Raw genomic sequence first — 17270 nt, 5'->3', positions numbered from 1 at the left:
TATAATGATAGTTACTGGAGATACAAGGCTAAAGGGACACTATCCCTGCTCTCAAGAGCTCCATAACACATGATGTTCGAACATTTGTTTCACCATTTAAGACTTTCCCGAAACAGAGGGTTAGGAAAGCAGACACGGAGGTTAATCTCAGAGTGGGTTGGCTGTCCAAAACAGTTCCAATTCCAGCACCTTCTATATCTGACCTACAGTACCCATATTTCCCCTTTCCTAATTTTTTGAAATCAGGTGACCAGTTTCAGGAAGACTCAGTTACTGCAAAATGACCAGAAAAAGAACAAACATCATGGGCTCTGTTTGTAAGATGTCATCATGGAATTAGCGTGTGGTATTTTTTGGGTTTTTTTTAGCCCACTAAGTTGTCATGCATTTCTACATGTATGCACTTTTAAATGGGGTCTGTTTCATGTTATACAATGAAAAAAGTCTGAGAGAAGTGTTGTTACAGAGGAACTTCATCATATGACCACATTCAGTGAGGCAGTTGTCTTTTATTGTTCTCTTTCCACTTCCTCCCAACTGTGCAGGGATATTTTTGTATTGAATGTCAGCACGGGAGAGGGGCTAAGAGCTTGGCTTCTACGAGTCAGACTAATTTGGATTCCAGTCCTGCTTCACCTGCTGACCACAGGTAAAATATTTAATGATTCTGTGCCTCAGTTTCTTTAACTGTAAAGAAGAATTGATGAAAATACTAGGTCCACAGTTGTAAATATTAACTAAGTTGATACACGTGAGCATTTAAATCATGGTAAAGTTATTAAAAATACCTCCTGCTCTAATATATGTTAATCTTATAATGGCTAGTCACAACAAAAGGAGCTCATTTAAGATACAAACCAGCTATGGCATCCATTGTCTGAATATATTTTGTACCATGACTCGGTTTTTATTTACACGTGGAGTGTGTTACTCGGCCATTCAGTGCCTCTACCTGTATGACATATTCTTCGTGGCAGATACCATAAGGGTAGGAAAGTCACTGAGAGAGCTCAAAAGACAGGGCTTTGAGTGGTGGATCTTCTGTTTACTGCTTGTGGCAAGTTATTGGTTCATTAAGCCAGAAGGGACTTGTGCAGTGATCTGGTAGCAGTGTCTTCTCTACAGACGAAAACACTAAGATCCAAAGGGGCTCATTCCTTACAATTAGATTTTAACAAATGATTGTGCCACTAAGAGAAATGGGGATTGTGTGAATGACAAGTTTTGGAGGGTGAAAGAAAAAAAATTGACTAAAGGTAAGCACTGGATACAGAACAAAGGTTTGCTTATTTTTCACAACAAAATAAGCAAGTTAACTATCTTGTACAAATAAAGCTTGATTAGTTACAAATGTTTACGTATTTGTTCACATACTTAGTAATATTTATTTCTTTAAAAAATTTGGAGCAAACTGAATCACTTTGCTGTACACCTGAAACTAACACAACACTGTAAATCAACTATACTACCAAAAAAAAAAAAAATTTTGGAGCAAATTTGACCAAATCTTATATTTGTTAAATCTAGATGATGAGTTTTTGTTATGTTATTCTCTTTCTTATTCTGTTGTTTTAGTAATGTTATAATAATCAACTTTAATTTAAAATAAAGATTTCACACAGTGGATGATAAAAAAACAAACAAAAAAACAAAGGGGCTCAGACGTGTTCAAGTTCACACAGCTAATTAGTGGCAGAACTCATTCACTTTAAACTAAGTCTTTCTTCCCTCAACACAGACTAGAAATGTTTCACTCTTGGCATCTAAATTCCTCTACGCTGGGGTCAAATTGCCTGGATTCAAAGCTCCACCCAACCTCTCACTAGGCATGTTAAGCCAGGGCAAATGACTTATCCTTTATGTGCTCTAGTCTTGACCTATAAAATGGGGAAAAAATTAATGATCTCATAGTGATTTTGGAAAAGATTCAATAATATAACCTAGAGATAATACTTTGCACACTATCTGGCACTCTATTATTATTATTATTGTAGGTTTAAATTATATCATTTGTCTTCAATTGTAAGAGTTTTGATAAACGCAAGAACTTTGAATCCTTCATATTTTCAAAACAGATTACTGAATAAAAGATCTTGGGACTTCCCTGGTGGCGCAGTGTTTAAGAATCTCCCTGCCAATGCCAGGAACACGGTTTTGAGCCCTGGTTCGGGAAGATCCCACATGCTGTGGAGCAACTAAGCCCGTGCGCCACAACTACTGAGCCTGCGCTCTAGAGCTGGTGAGCCACAACTACTGAGCCCGCGCGCCTAGGGCCCGTGCTCCACAACAAGAGAAGTCACGGCAATGAGAAGCCCGTGCACCCCAACGAAGAGTAGCCCCTGCTCGCCGCAACTAGAGAGAGCCCGTGTGCAGCAACAAAGACCCAACACAGCCAAAAATCAATCAATAAATTTAAAAAACAAAACAAATCTTAATTTCACTCATTAATTTATGTATTAATCAAATATTTACTGAATACCTATTATCTTCTAGGCACTGTTTTGGGTACTGGGATATAGCAAAAAATACACTTAGCTCCCTAAGGGTACAGTGACAGGGACAATAATAAAATAATAAGTAAATTACATGTGTATTAGAAGGTGCTATAGAGAAAAAACAGAAAGGGGACAGGAAAACAGTAGGGATGAAGGGAACTGAGCAAGAGAGTTGACATTTTAAATATGGTAGCCAAGGAAGGTGACATTTAAGGAATATGTGAGGAAGGGGAGGGAGATAGGCAGGTAGGTATCTGGGTGAAGTGTATCCAAACCAAAAGAAGAGCAAATGAAAAGCCCTCGAGGCAGTAGTGTGCCTCACATGTCACTGCAATAGCAAGGAGCCCGATGCGGTTGGAACAGAATGAGCGTGCAGGACAGAAGTAGGCAGTGAGACAAGAGAGGAAACTGGAGCCAGGCCATGAAAGGCCTGTAAGTTATCACAGGGACCTTGGTTTTTCACCTCTCATGAGTTATAAGCCATTGGATGGTTTGAAGCAGAGGAGTGTATAATCTGGCTTATAGTTTAATTGATTATCTAACTGCTTCTCTGTTGAGAATAGACTAGAGGATTCAAGGGTGGGAGCAGAGACACCATTGAGGAGACATGACACAGACAGTGCTACGTGTTGACCCAAACAGCTTCATTTTCCTCTTAGTGCACAGGAAGACTACATTTTCCAGCTCCTTCTTTTTTTTTTTTTTTTTTGAAAAAGAATCTGACTTTTATTTTCTGAAGAGAATAAACAAAAACAATGCCACTGATTCTACCAAAATTTGTTCCTCTTGATGACTTGAGATTTCAACATATATCAGAAAAACCTGACTGTGGCCTAGCATTCTGGCTAGCGTTCAGACTCTCATGTTGTGAAACTTCATGAGAGAGTGCAAACTAATAGGGGTATTACATTTATTCCCACTTTGCAATTGTAAGACCATTCATTAATAGCTGATTTTATAACCATTCATTGCCTCCAGAAGGCCGGTACTTTTATCTATCATGGACCATTCAAAAACAATCAGTCATAACGTACAAATAGAAAGTAATTTGTTTGTAACAGCAAGAACAGTTTCTATCCAACAAAATCCTGTTTCTATTTTTCCAGCAACCTGTAAAAATATTGCTGAATATATGTAGAATGAATGAACTGTTAATATGAATTTCATATTTGTATTACCTTGTGAATTTCACAAATTTTCAGAAATTGGCTATTCACCTTTACAGCCTTCACTTTCAGCAAGAGGAATGTTAGGCCTATTTAGGATGAGGAAACTGAGGTTCAGAGCTGTTGCATGGTTTACATAAAGCTACAGAGTTCGCAAGCGATAGAGCCAATAATAAAACTAACGTCTTTTGTACTAAAGGAAGGTATCTGACTGCCAAATAGCTCCTTTGTATCTGGGTTTCTGAGCCATATGCCCAGTTCAAGACAACAGAATGTGAGTAGAAGAGATATATGTATATTCCTTCCAGGCCTGGCTTCTGAAAGATCTCATGCCTTTAGATGCTCTCTCTTTCTACTTTCTGTGGGGCTGGAAGTTAACCATTGAATAGTAAAGACGTGATGGAAGCAGCATGGATCCCCAAGGCATCACTTTAAGGGGAGCTACCCAAACAATGAGGTGAGTGAGAAATAAACTTTTATTACACTAGGCCACTGAGGGTTGGGGATGTTTGTTACAGCACCTAGAGAGCTTCACCCTGACAAATACAGGAGGGTAACACAGTAAGTCAGGCAAGAGACCATGAGTTGGATCTGGGACTGAGCAGTGGCAGTTGTCAAGAGTGGTTGGAACCTGGATATATTTTGAATGTAGTGGCTACCAGATTTTCTGACAGATCTGAAAAGGCATGTGAGAAAGAGTCAGGGATAACACCCAGGATTTTGGGATGAACAATTAGAAGGATAGAGTTGTTGTTAATTGAGACAAAGAGGACCACAGGAAGAAGAGGTCTATAGGCGAAGAGACTGCAAGGCAAAAGGAGATCAGGAGGTCAGCTCTGGCCATGTGAGGTTTGAGATAATTATCAGACATGCGAGTAGAGATGCTGAGTAGTAAGTTACACAACTCTACACAAGGGTGGGCTGGAGTTAGCTTGCACAAGCTATGAAAACCAACTATAGAAATTCCAAGAGATTTATAAACAAGTTATTAAACTATTGGTAGCTTGAAATCAGCTGTGGTAGGAGTATTTATGCCACATGAACACGCAAATGCCCATGTCAGGTCTTTTGGGTTTTTTCCCAGGCAGCTGGTTGTTAAATATTCACTAGCACCCCATTAGGTATAAGAGTTGAGGGAAGAGGTCAGGTTTACAAATGGGATTATTTCTTTAGGACTTTTCCCTCACAAGACATCTTACAAATCTACCTCAAGTATCAGATACATCTTTCATTTAATACTATTTTCTTGGCCATATTCTATTAACCAAAGCTTTTTTTTAGACAATACATACACAACCCACTTATATGGTTCACTCTGTGTTCACAGCTATTACACACTGAAAATAAGTATCTTAATTCTATTTTCTAGTGTATTTAAGGCAACAAATACAAAATTAGATAATTTCAATTTTAAATCCCAGAATGTACTTATACATCTTCGCTGAAATTTCCCATATTTATAATACCACAAATATTCTCATCTAAATAAGGAGTCCACCCTCCACCCCCACCCCCCACTGCAATGAACACAACAATCTCTTCTAACCTCTGATTAACCAACTGTAAAATAAGGATTGCATTTTCCCTGCCTACACCACCAGATAATTGTGAAGATCAAATGAGATAATGCACATAAAAGAGATCTGTCAAATGTAAGCAAACAGAACAGATGTTCATAGATCTAAAATAAAATGACAAAGAGTCTCTACATTGATTGTGGTCTTCAGAAGATTTATTAATGCATTTTGTGGATGGCTAGGTACCATTCAGAGCCAATCAGGTTGATATGGACCTACTCTTCTAGAACTTCAAAATAGGTTGACACATAATGGAAATTGATCGGGAAGGACTCCATGCCAACTTATATTGAACTTATGCAAGAGGAATGTAAGAAAATGCTTTCTTATTTCTTCACTTCATTACCTTCCTCACCCTGGACATATCCTCATTCCTGGAAAGGAATCTGATTTTCTTTCATGGAAAAGATGATAATAAGAATGGATCTCATTTTGTGACATCAGTATTGTGTTTTTTGCCTTTAGCTTTTAAACAATGTTTGTTGAAGAAGATGCTTCTCTCAATATTTTAATTCAAACTGAGTTAAGCTAAGAGGGGAAAGATATGTTTATGAGATGAAGTGAATAAAATTATTTCTTTATCATTGATTCCATTGTAGAACTGACTGACAATATAGTCCCAACAAGTGGGATCTCCAATATTTCAGGCCTTTTAGTTTTTTATTAAAAATGGCAAATTTGAGCATTAATAAATGAGAACACTTATTTGAATACCTCAATATAAATTAATTGGAAATGTCTATAAATATAAAATGTCATAGGGGATTTTTATGTGTTTAAATGTCTTTCAAGGCACTTAGCCTTGTATGCACCATGTTATCTTTGTTTCTGCTGCTGAAGCTTTAAGAAAGGGATTAGGTGAAATATAGAGGATGTGTAGCATATAAAGTAGGAATTATTGTCTACTCAGTTTGCTACTTTGTTTACATGAAACTTCTCTAGGCAACTTAAACTTTAGTTTAAGTAAGTGGTGGCACTAAGATCAGAACCCCGGTACTTAATCACCCTGTTATCTTGCCACTGCAAAAGTACAGACGTCAGCTCAGTTTTAGGGAAAATATTTAACAATCAGAGGTTTTGAAGGCTGCCCTCATGGTGATGAATTCCCTGTTAGTGGAGATTTACCAGCTGACTTGCTAGGTGTGATGAGGCTGGTCCTCCTAAGGTGAGACAGAGCCAACACTGTATCATAGCTCTACTATTTCCACCACCTAGGTGGGGCTGGAGGGCAGGACACAGCTAGAGCAGGGTCCAGAGGAACCAAAGCATGAATGGAGAGCATCCAGGACTTATTTCACAAAAGTGCTAAAGGCTCATGGTGGGGTTGGGGCAGGAGTGAACTCAGAGTTCGGCAAGATGGAGCACATCAGTGGGAACACTGAAGTCAGGATCAATAGATGTGATTGTTGAATGGGAAGAGCCACTAGGCTTTAATCAACATGAACCTTCTCAGACCAGAGGCATTTATCCCTTAATAAGACCTCAAATAGAGTTGGCAAACGAGGTTTCCAGACTGGCCTGAATGTTTATTCCAGAGCTCTTAGAGCGTGAATTCAGGCTTAGCCAAGTGCTGGGCTTCATGACATACGCAGCTGCTACAAACTCAGATAACCCAACTAATTTAGGAAGCCTAGAAAGGTCTGGACCACTGGGAGAGGCTACTTTAAGGCACAACAGTTTTTGATGGAAACCCAAGAAGTTGACAACACATACCTGGATTAGTTAGTAGTTGATTAGCAATGAAATGTTTCCTAATACAGCACTAGTATCCTTTGGAAAACAAAGTTGGTTCCTGTTTGAATCACACCAGACTTTTGACTTCTTTCAAATCTTCTCAATGGATGCATTTAGGATCATCCCTTTAATTCCTCCCTCAGCGCTTCTCTAATCAGTGAACACATGGAACTGCCATTCATGCACAGAGACAGGGAAATCAGCCTGGCAGCCCCGACAATGGTTTGCACAAGCTGGCACAAGACTACATGACTCATGAATAGCAGGCACATTTGGAAGGCGGAGAATCACAACGTAAGTAGTCCTATAGTCACGGGGAACTCATCATTTCTTACGGCAAGCTTCTCTTGTCTTTTCTCAATTATGCTTTATGGGCACTTATCTCAAAATTTAATTGAATTGGTTGCTTCACAGATGGGCTTAAAGGATATTTTAGTTTCCAAGCACGGGAGACAAAAGAACGACTGGTACTGTTCTCAAATTAGAAGCCATTAGAAAGGGGAAGTTTTTAGCGGGTTTGAAAGAATTTAACCACATTTGAGCATGGTATGTTTCCTGTGCATCAGGAGGATTTAGTCCTCAGTGGGGGGAAGAGAAAGAGAGGCTGAAGCTAGACTGTGGATCAGGTCTGTCTGTTGAAGAGAGGCTGTGAGTCTCAGTCCTGCTGGTGAGAGCTACATAGGTGATAAAAGGAAGGAGGGCTCTTAGAGAAGTGAGGTGAGAAGCCCTGGAGGGAAGAGAAGGAGGCTTCAGGGAGGACTGGAAACTGGGAAGAGGTAAAGCCAGCTGGTTTCCTTCTGCACCATAACCCCCTGGCCACATAATTAATTGTGTTTAAGTTAATACTTATACTAACTGCAACACTAACCCAAATCCAGTCCCAACCCAAATATTAACTCAATGGAAGCCCAATTATCTGGTAGTCTAATGCTGAAACCTCTTAAATAACTGTGCTGAAAAGATTTGAAAATCAGTTTCAGTCTATGAGATTACGCTATTGTAATAACCAAACAATGATTTGCCTTGGGCTAAATAATCTCTGGTGCTTATTTTATGCAGGTTTTACATGAGGTATTAAAATTATCCCCAATTTATGGATGAGGAGTCTGAAGCTTAGAGGGGTTAAGCGACACACCTAAGGTCAGATAATTAGCTTCTGGGGAGTGAGCTGGGATTGAACTCTGACATTCAGTTCTGGAACAGTTGGTGAGGATGTGACAGATGGCCAGAAATGGGCCCTCAGTAACGAAGACTGTACGCTGAGGGCTTACCAGTACCCCAGGTGCCATGTTAAGAGTTCCTTTACACTGCCTCATTTAATCCTCCCAATAATGTACTGTGATTTGGCACTAGACTAGCCTCCTTTATCGATGAGAAAACCAAGACTCTTAAAGGCAAAGTTAATTGCTCAAGAGAGCTTCTTTCAAACTCAGGGTTGAGGCTAGCACTCACATTCAGAGCTGCTGGACCCCAGAGCCCCACCTACTGAACTACACACAAAAACATTTTGACATTTTTGAAGAAGAGATGAGAACCACATGGGCCAGATGGGAGGTGAAGGCTACTTGTATTTCACAGTCCTACTGGCTGCACTGCAGGTAATCAACAAGTATTTTAAAACCAACTGAGTCAAATGGGTCAAACCACAGAAAGAGAGACTTTAATGAGACATGAAGACGAACAGAAAACTGAACAGTGAGACCAGGAGCCTGCGGGAAGCGACTCTTCAAAAACAAGAATAAGTGCATCTTCAGACATAGGAGTTTGGTGAACCAAATCACTGGTTTTCAACTCTGTTTTTTTGCTATTTTAGAGGCACTTAAAAAAAAAAATACTGATGTATGGGACTTCACTCAAGATCAGTTAAATCAGTCTCTGGGAATAAGCCCTGAACAGTATTTTTTTAAATCTCTTCTGGTGTGTCCAGTGTGCAGCCTGAATTAAGAACGGCTGATCTTCCCAGTAGAGGCCCCTTTCAACCCCGCGGTGCCTTGAGCACTCTTCGAAAAGCCTTAATTGTTTTGTTTAATATATATTGCTCCCCTAAAACCCAAAGTGAAGACTATGTAAGCCATATGTCCTTCCCCTTCCAACAAAGACACTGAAGTATGAAGGCGACATATAACTTACTCAAATTCTAGCATGTGCCAGACTTACCTGGAGGGCTTCTTAAAAGACAATTTGCTGGTCCCCACCCCCAGAGCTTCAGGTGTGGCTGGGGCCTGAGAATTTGCATTTCTAACAAGTGTCCAGGTGATGCCGATCTGAGGACCACAATTTGAGAACCACTTTCAAGTAGGGTTTAAAGGAAACGTGGTGAAAAAGAATACACTTATTTTTTGTCATCCTTATCAGTGTAACATATTCAAAGGAAGGTTTACACCTAGTGGTGGAATTTCTGCATCAAAAGGTATCATTGACGGCTCTCTTCTCATCTGATCCCCATTTACTGTCATTTCTAACTCCTGCTTTTCAGAAGTTAAGTCAATCTGTTGCTGAACTGAAAGATCTTGTCTGATTTGTCACTTAGGCAAGTTTATTTCGGTATCCTAGAGATCAAAAAGTAGCCAAAACCAATCAGATCCTTTACTTTCCCATAGTCACTTGGCAAAGTTCTCACACTTGGGGCTGGGCAGAATCTCAAACCCACTATGTTATGGCCAAAGTGATTTGTGTTTATGACCAAGAAACTAAGTAACGGGGTGACGAGGAGGAAAAGCCAACTCTGATCTGAGGTGCTACGGAGGAAGTCTTCAAAAAAACATCATGATTGGATTCAAGGGCTACCACAGAAGAGCATTCTTCCAGTGTGTCATACAAAACCAGGAAAACCTGAGGGGTGGTGAGAGCATCTGATGTTTGTGTTAACTGATTCTGTCTGGTCTACACATCCGTCTCACCCCACTCCCCTAAATAATTGTTTCCCTTAATTTAAAGGGTCCACCCTCGTTTCTGACCAGCTTTCCCTGGGTATAATTTTCTGGTCTGGGAGTTAAAAGACTGGCTCTTTATTAGTGGACTGAGTTAATATAAGTGTTTAATTCCCAACTCACCAGCACCCAGATTAAAAAAAACCCTATTCTTACTCAAACCCTAGAAGCCTACATTCTATCTTCTTCTAGGGATTAAGCCTAACCACAGGTAAGCATAACCTAACTTCTTACACTGCAGATTAGTTTTGTCTATGTTTGAACTTTCTTTATATTACTGGAATCATGCAATGTATATTCATTTGTGCCTGGCTTCTTTCACTCAATATTATGTTTGTGAAATTAATTCATAAAAGCATCAGGAGTTTGTTTTCAATGTTCTATAGTATTCCAATGTATGACTCAATTTATTTATCTAATCAACTGTGGGTAGTTGGGTAATTCCTAGTTCAGGGCTATTAGAAATAACACAGTTATAATTATTCTTGTGCAAGTACTTTGGTGACCATCGCAGACAATTCTGTTCAGTATATACCTAGGAATTTCTGGGTTATGGGACATACTTATGTTTAGCTTTAATGGATACTGCCAGATGGTTTTCCAACAATATATCAAGTTTTACTACCAGTAACAGTGCCTAAGTATTGTAGTCATTTCACATTCAGGCTAATACCTGGTGTTGTCTTTCACTTAAACCATGCTGGTGTGTGTGTAATGGTATATCACTGTGGTTTTACATTGTATTTCTTTGCTGACTAATGATGTTGTAGTCTATTTATTGCCATTTGGCAATCTCTCTTTTATATATCTAGTTCAAGTCTTTTCCCCATTTTTCAAATGTGTTGCCTGACTTATTTATTTTTAGGAATTGTTTATATTGAATATGAACTCTTTGTCAGGTTATCTTATCTATTTAGTACCTTCTTCTGGACTGTGGTTAGCTTCCTCTCTCTTTCAGTGTTTTTTTTTCCATGAATAGTCTTTATATTTTTAAAGGGTGTTTTGGCTTCTAACCCCCATATAGTTTTCCTTCTACAATTCTGGCCAACACGGAAACACACTGACTTAATAGAAATTAACAACTTGAATGGTATGACTTGTGACAGTCTGAGTCATGAAATTAATTAATACCCCTAATTCACTGATCAGAAATCATGGCCACATTATTCTTCACTAATTTATATGCTTGGGCTTCTGGGTAGTCACTTCATAAATGTACCCTGCCCATTACAATCTCTTCAAAATGGTTAACTGTCAGTCGACTTTGGTAACATTCTGTTAGATACAAAAAGATTTCTAGTTAGGATTCAATCCCGTCCATCTCACAAGTTCACAAAGGGGACAAAGGGAAAAGGAATAAGAGAAGGAGAATATTCAAATACAAACAAAGTGACTTAAAAAGATAACTGGGGAAGCAGAGAAAAGAGGCAAGGTTTTATTCAACTGCAAATGAGGCTCTGAATGAAGTCTTGTGAGGACTTTGGTTTAAGTGTTCTCAGAGGCCAGTTTCTTTCGTATTTTTCCACAGAAGACAATTTACATAAGTAGAAGCCTGGTATCTGAAGTAACCATAGTAACCTTACCCTTCCATCCTATTCAGGGTGTGAATTTTTCTCCTTTTAGTGAAATCTCTCTGCGTAATAGATATGCGAAACTTTACATGTTGATGTAACATTGAGTAAATGGATCAGAGTTGCAGTAAACGTTAGAGGAATTGTCAAGAGGATTGGGAGAAGCGGGGGCGGATAGAGACTGCCAAAACAGAGAAAACAAATCCTTAGGGGATTTGGTGGAAATCACACCTACCTGGGAAAATAGAGACCTAGTCTGTGATTACCAAGATGTATGATTTTTTTATTGCCTGGAATTACATAAACTAAGACAGAGAGGAAACAAGTTAGAAAGGAAAGGGGCTCCCTATAGCTGTGTTATACTTATTCTCGTAAAAATCCAGTAAACTGTATCCCAGCTCCAGCTTCTCAGAGATGCTCTCTCTGGGCAATGAGATGACATACTAATCAAGGAGTTGAGCAGGTGTGAGGCTGGCTTACCTAAAGCTTGTGGACTGAGAAGGTGATTCATGGAGCTGACTTGACCTGTAGGCCCAATGCAACTTCCTATCCTGCAACGCTCCTATCAGACCATCTCCAGATTTTTCTGGGTTCCATTAGTTATAAACTTAAAACTGAAGTACACATTGATGGCCTGTTCAGTGTTAAAAAATTAATGATCTCATTCAAATGATTAACACTGGTATCAACAATATTATTCATTATGGAAGGTGTTTCTTTCCCTACTCTGGTGCCCCCTCTAAAGTGATTTTTGGTGTGACTACTTGGAAAGGTGAGAATCTGTTCCACTAAATCTGTGAGAGGAAGGAAAACCAAAGACCAGTCCAATACAGCTGACCTAGCCGATGCTTTGATTGGAAGCGTCTTGAAATCCCAAGGAGGGGAGAGCACAACATTATCATATTTTGATTCAACAGCCCATCAGCAGTGCATTTATGTGTTTATGATCTTGTGGAGAAAACACTGAGATGATGTCATCAATAAATGAAGCCATGGAACTTTTTTTCATTACAGAGATTCCAGTTCTGGGATTAAAGGGTTCATGACTTGTGGCCAAGAGGAACAACCTTTTGACATAGAAAACACTCATTTTTATACAAATACTGCCATAAAGTGCTCACTCATTCTAGTACGGAGTAAGTACGGATTTTCTAGTATAAAGCAGTGTCTCAGCAAAAGACACTGTGAGTATCAATTTTCAAGAAAGAAAGAGGAAAAACTGCATAATAAATACAATTCTCCAGAGTCACCACAATCATTTAATATATTTTAAAGCCTTCATATATCAAGGTTTATATATTCCTTTTCACAAACACAATCTCTCCCTATGCACTGAATTGCTTAAAGCATTGTCCCTTCTGTTCTGTAAACATTCCCTGAAGGCAAAAACATGTACTAAATTTGCATTCATGAACCAAAATTTGGCTTGTGGTAACTCTAAGACTTTGCTTACTAGAAATGTCAGTTGTTTTTGCTGTTATTTTATAAGGAAATTGGGTTTCTAGCTAACATTTCTCCCTAATAGATGCCTACAGTGAAGTTTCAATTGTGAACACTTTCTTTACAATTTCTCATGTATAATTCTGCAGTAAATCTTATTTGTGGGTAATAGACCTATTTCTTTCAGAGAAAATTTGCTGATTGTACACATTCTTTCCTCTTTGTCTTGCTATAAAAAGGGAGAAGAGGGCTTCCCTGGTGGCGCAGTGGTTGAGAGTCCACCTGCCGATGCAGGGGACACGGGTTCGTGCCCTGGTCCGGGAAGAGCCCACATGCCGCGGAGCAGCTGGGCCCGTGAGCCATGGCCGCTAAGCCTGCGCGTCCGGAGCCTGTGCTCCGCAACGGGAGAGGCCACAGCAGTGAGAGGCCCGTGTACCGCACACACACACAAAAAAGGGAGAATAAATGTAAATGAGTCACCTTAAATGTAATAGGCACTATATATATACATTTTTCTTTTTAAAATTATGTTTGCATTACTCTAGCTATTTCATAAAAGCACACCAAAGGAACCAGAATTTGACTTTAACCCCGAAAACTTACTTTATAAGTAGTATTCTCTAATTCAGTTCCACAAATGTTATAGGGATTCTGATGAATTCATATAAAACACAAAGCAAAATCAGCGCAGACAACACCAAATACAAGAGTTTTAACTTGCTATAGTATAGCATATCAGAATATTAATCACTACCAATTTTAAGAGCAGCAGTTTATGGTTTGCTTGTCACAGTGCTGTGAACATAATAAGTGTTTACTAAACATCTTTCAGCAGACTGATGGATATGTGGGGTTCAGGAGTTTAAAAATGAGGTGGGCTGTATTATTCACAACAGCTAAAACATGGAAGCCACCCAGGTATCCTTCTGCAGATAAATGGATTAGCATAATGTGGTACATGCATATAATGGAATACTGTCCAGCCTTAAAAAGAAAGGGCATTCTGACATATGCTACAACAGAGATGAACCTTGAAGAAATGATACTAAATGAAAGAAGCCAGTTACAAAAACCAAATACGATATGATTCCATTCACATGAGTTATTTAGAGTGGCCAAAATCACAGAGACAAACAGTAGAATGGTGGCTGCCAGGGCCTGGGATGGGGGTGGGGGGTGGTTAGTCTTTAATGTACACGTAGTTTCAGTTTTGCAAGATGAAAAGAGTTCTGTAGATGAACGGAAGTGGTGGTTACCCAGCAATATAAATGTTTTAATGCCACAGTGGAATATTACTCAGCCATAAAAAGGAACAAAATCGAGTTATCTGTGGTGAGATGGATGGACCTAGAATCTGTCATACAGAGTAAAGTGAGTCAGAAAGAGAAAAACAAATACCGTATGCTGACGCATACATATGGAATCTAAAAAAGCGGTAGTGATGAACCTAGTGGCAGGGCAGGAATAAAGACGCAGACGTAGAGAACGGACTTGAGGGCACAGGCGAGAAGTGGAAGCTGGGACAAAGTGAGAGAGTGGCATCGACATATGTACACTACCAAACGTAAAATAGATAGCTAGTGGGAAGCAGCCACATAGCACAGGGAGATCAGCTCAGTGCTTTGTGACCACCTAGAGGGGTGGGACAGGGAGGGTGGGAGGGAGACGCAAGAAGGAGGGGATATGGGGATATATGTATACATATAGCTGATTCACTTTGTTATACAGCAGAAACTAACCCACCATTGTAAAGCAATTATACTCCAATAAAGATGTGGGGAAAAAAGAGTCACTGAACTGTAAACTTAAAAATGGTAAAGATAGTAAACTGTATCTTATGTGCATTATACTACAGTTTTAAAAATGGGAAAAAATGTACTCATGGCTATAACGTGAAGTGATATAGTTTATTAAAGAATTTTCTCAGATATTCCTATAAAAGTTGGTTAAGATGATGCATTTTGTTATAAAATTTTACAATTTAAAAAGCTGAAGAAAAAAAAAAGATGGAGTGAGAATCTTGATTTATCTAGTTTCCCAACAAAGAACAGAACCATTTGCCTCATGAGAGCTTTCTATATCCCTTCACCTCAGGACTTTAAATCCTCTTTACATGCAGATGACCTGCAAGCTCTATCTCTGAGAGTGACTTCTGTTAGGGACTCCTGGACACATGTGTCCCATCACCTTCTGGAGGTGTCCATATGGAGGTCTCACAGGTACCGCCCAGTTAACAGGACCCAAAGCACACCTTTCTACTCTCCCTCCTCCACCTATTTCTCTCTCAATCACTCCTGTCGGAGCAAATGACACTATAAGCAACTCAGACGCTTAAGAGAGAAACCGGGGTGTCACCTCCTCTCCTGTGTCCCAACAGCAGGCCCTGTTGGTACATCCTCTAACCTGCCCCCCAAATATGCCCCTCCCCCACCCCTCTGCCCAGCCCATGCCGCCATCTTCCCTCAGCTGGACAAGTGCTAAGGTCCTCTCTTGCTCTCTGTAAACCGCTCTCCACCCAGACACCAGAGAAGTCTGTTAAATAAATAAGACCGTAGCATTCCCTATGGAAAATGCGTTCCTGTTTTCCCCTTGCACTCTAAAGAAAATCTAAACTCCTTCCTGCGGCCTAGGAGACATGACCCCTGTAAACCCCTTTTACCCCACCTTCTGCCCCCCACCCCGTCCCTTGCTCATCCTGCTGCAGCCACACTGCCCTGTGCTCAGTGACATCAACACGCTCCCCTCTTTCCTCCTTAAGGCCTTTGTCGTGCCATTCCTCCTGCCTGGAGCATTCCTTCCCTGTTCTTTGAAAGGCTGCCTCCTTTACAAGATTCTGGTCTTAGTTTACATGTGAGCCCCTCAGACCGTCCTGGACAGCCCTATCTAAAATATTTCAACTTGGTGTTTTCACTCATTTAACTCTTCCTCTTATGTGATTTTCCCAACTTATAATTATATATGTATAAATAAAATTGTATATATAATTATATACAATTATATAAAATATATTTCTAGATATATATCAATATGTATATATTTTTATATGTATATTTAATATCTGTTTGTCCTATGAAGTGTAGACTGTACACTTCATAAAAACAAGGTGTAAATTATGTTCACTTTTGTTTCCCAAGCTCTTAGCAAACTGGATAGGACAGAGTAGAAACCAATGACCCATTTGTGGAATATATAAGTGAACGAATGGGTTGCATCTAAATATCATTCAAGGGCTTCCCTGGTGGTGCAGTGGTTAAGAATCTGCCTCCCAATGCAGGGGACACAGGTTCGATCCCTGGTCCGAGAAGAGGCCACACGCTGCGGAGCAACTAAGCCTGTGCGCCACAACTACTGAGCCTGCGTTCTAGAGCCCACGAGCTACAACTACAGAACTCACGTGCTGCAACTACTGAAGCCCGCATGCCTAGAGCCTGTGCTCTGCAACAAGAGAAGCCACCGCAATGAGAAGCCCGCACATCGCAGTAAAGAGTAGCCCCTGCTCACCACAACTAGAGAAAGCGTGCATGCAGCAACAAAGACACAATGCAGCCAAAAATAAATAAATAAGTTTATAAAATAAGTAAATAATCATTCAAGAAAATAACTATAGGCCTTTTCAACCTAAGTATTGATTGCATTTGGTAAAGAATGTGAAAATCCTTTGTAAGTCACTGTGCAAAGGTTAGGCATGATGATTTTCATTTCTTACTGAAGAGCATGGCTGATTTAGGATCATAACACTAAATAATTTTATAGCTAAAAGAATCCTTTAAAGATAATTTTGTTCAACCTCATTTTAGAGCTGAAGAAACTGCTCAACTCATTAATTCAGATGCCCCACCCCCATCATTCATGGGACCTACACCACCTGCCTCCTTCCTACCTTTCCTGTCAATCTCTACTTTAGGCTCTGAGCATTGGTGGAATATTCTAAAACTGTCTGAAACTCATTTATGAGGACAATTAGCTGATGGTCACATTTAGTTTTTAAATGCAAAGTTTTGTGCCATTGTGCATTGCTCTTTCATCTCAGGAGTAGAGGATAGAAACAGATTACTGAGAGCTCACCTCTCATTTCTTCTTTTCCTAAATAATTGGGCAAAAATAAGCATAAAAACCACAGAAATCCCTTTTTCTCTCTCTGTGTCTCAATAGTACTTTGGATTACCAGACTGGATGGGGAGAACATAAAAACAAACGAATGTTTTCATCTCCTTTTCTTTTATCCCAGAACTACTGATCTGCTATTCAGGAATATGATTACTTTTTCAACTTAATGGAAAATGAGAGATTCCCAACGGTTACATGCCACGTCTTCTCAAACATCAAAACGTGTTGCAAATACCTAGCTCCTGTGAAC

At 39.7% G+C, this 17270-nt stretch overlaps 1 long non-coding RNA gene across 1 annotated transcript; it reads left to right on the top strand.

The window, feature by feature from the left end:
* The first annotated feature begins 552 nt into the window (after positions 1-552).
* On the top strand, positions 553-12603 carry LOC116761616. The gene is made up of 3 exons (XR_004352069.1): positions 553-649; positions 7116-7266; positions 12488-12603. It is a non-coding gene; the product is annotated as an uncharacterized LOC116761616 (long non-coding RNA).
* The last annotated feature ends 4667 nt before the right edge of the window (positions 12604-17270 follow it).

Source organism: Phocoena sinus, chromosome 11 (assembly GCF_008692025.1).
Source record: "Phocoena sinus isolate mPhoSin1 chromosome 11, mPhoSin1.pri, whole genome shotgun sequence".
NCBI lineage: Eukaryota > Metazoa > Chordata > Mammalia > Artiodactyla > Phocoenidae > Phocoena > Phocoena sinus.
This window is presented reverse-complemented; position numbering and strand designations above follow the sequence as displayed.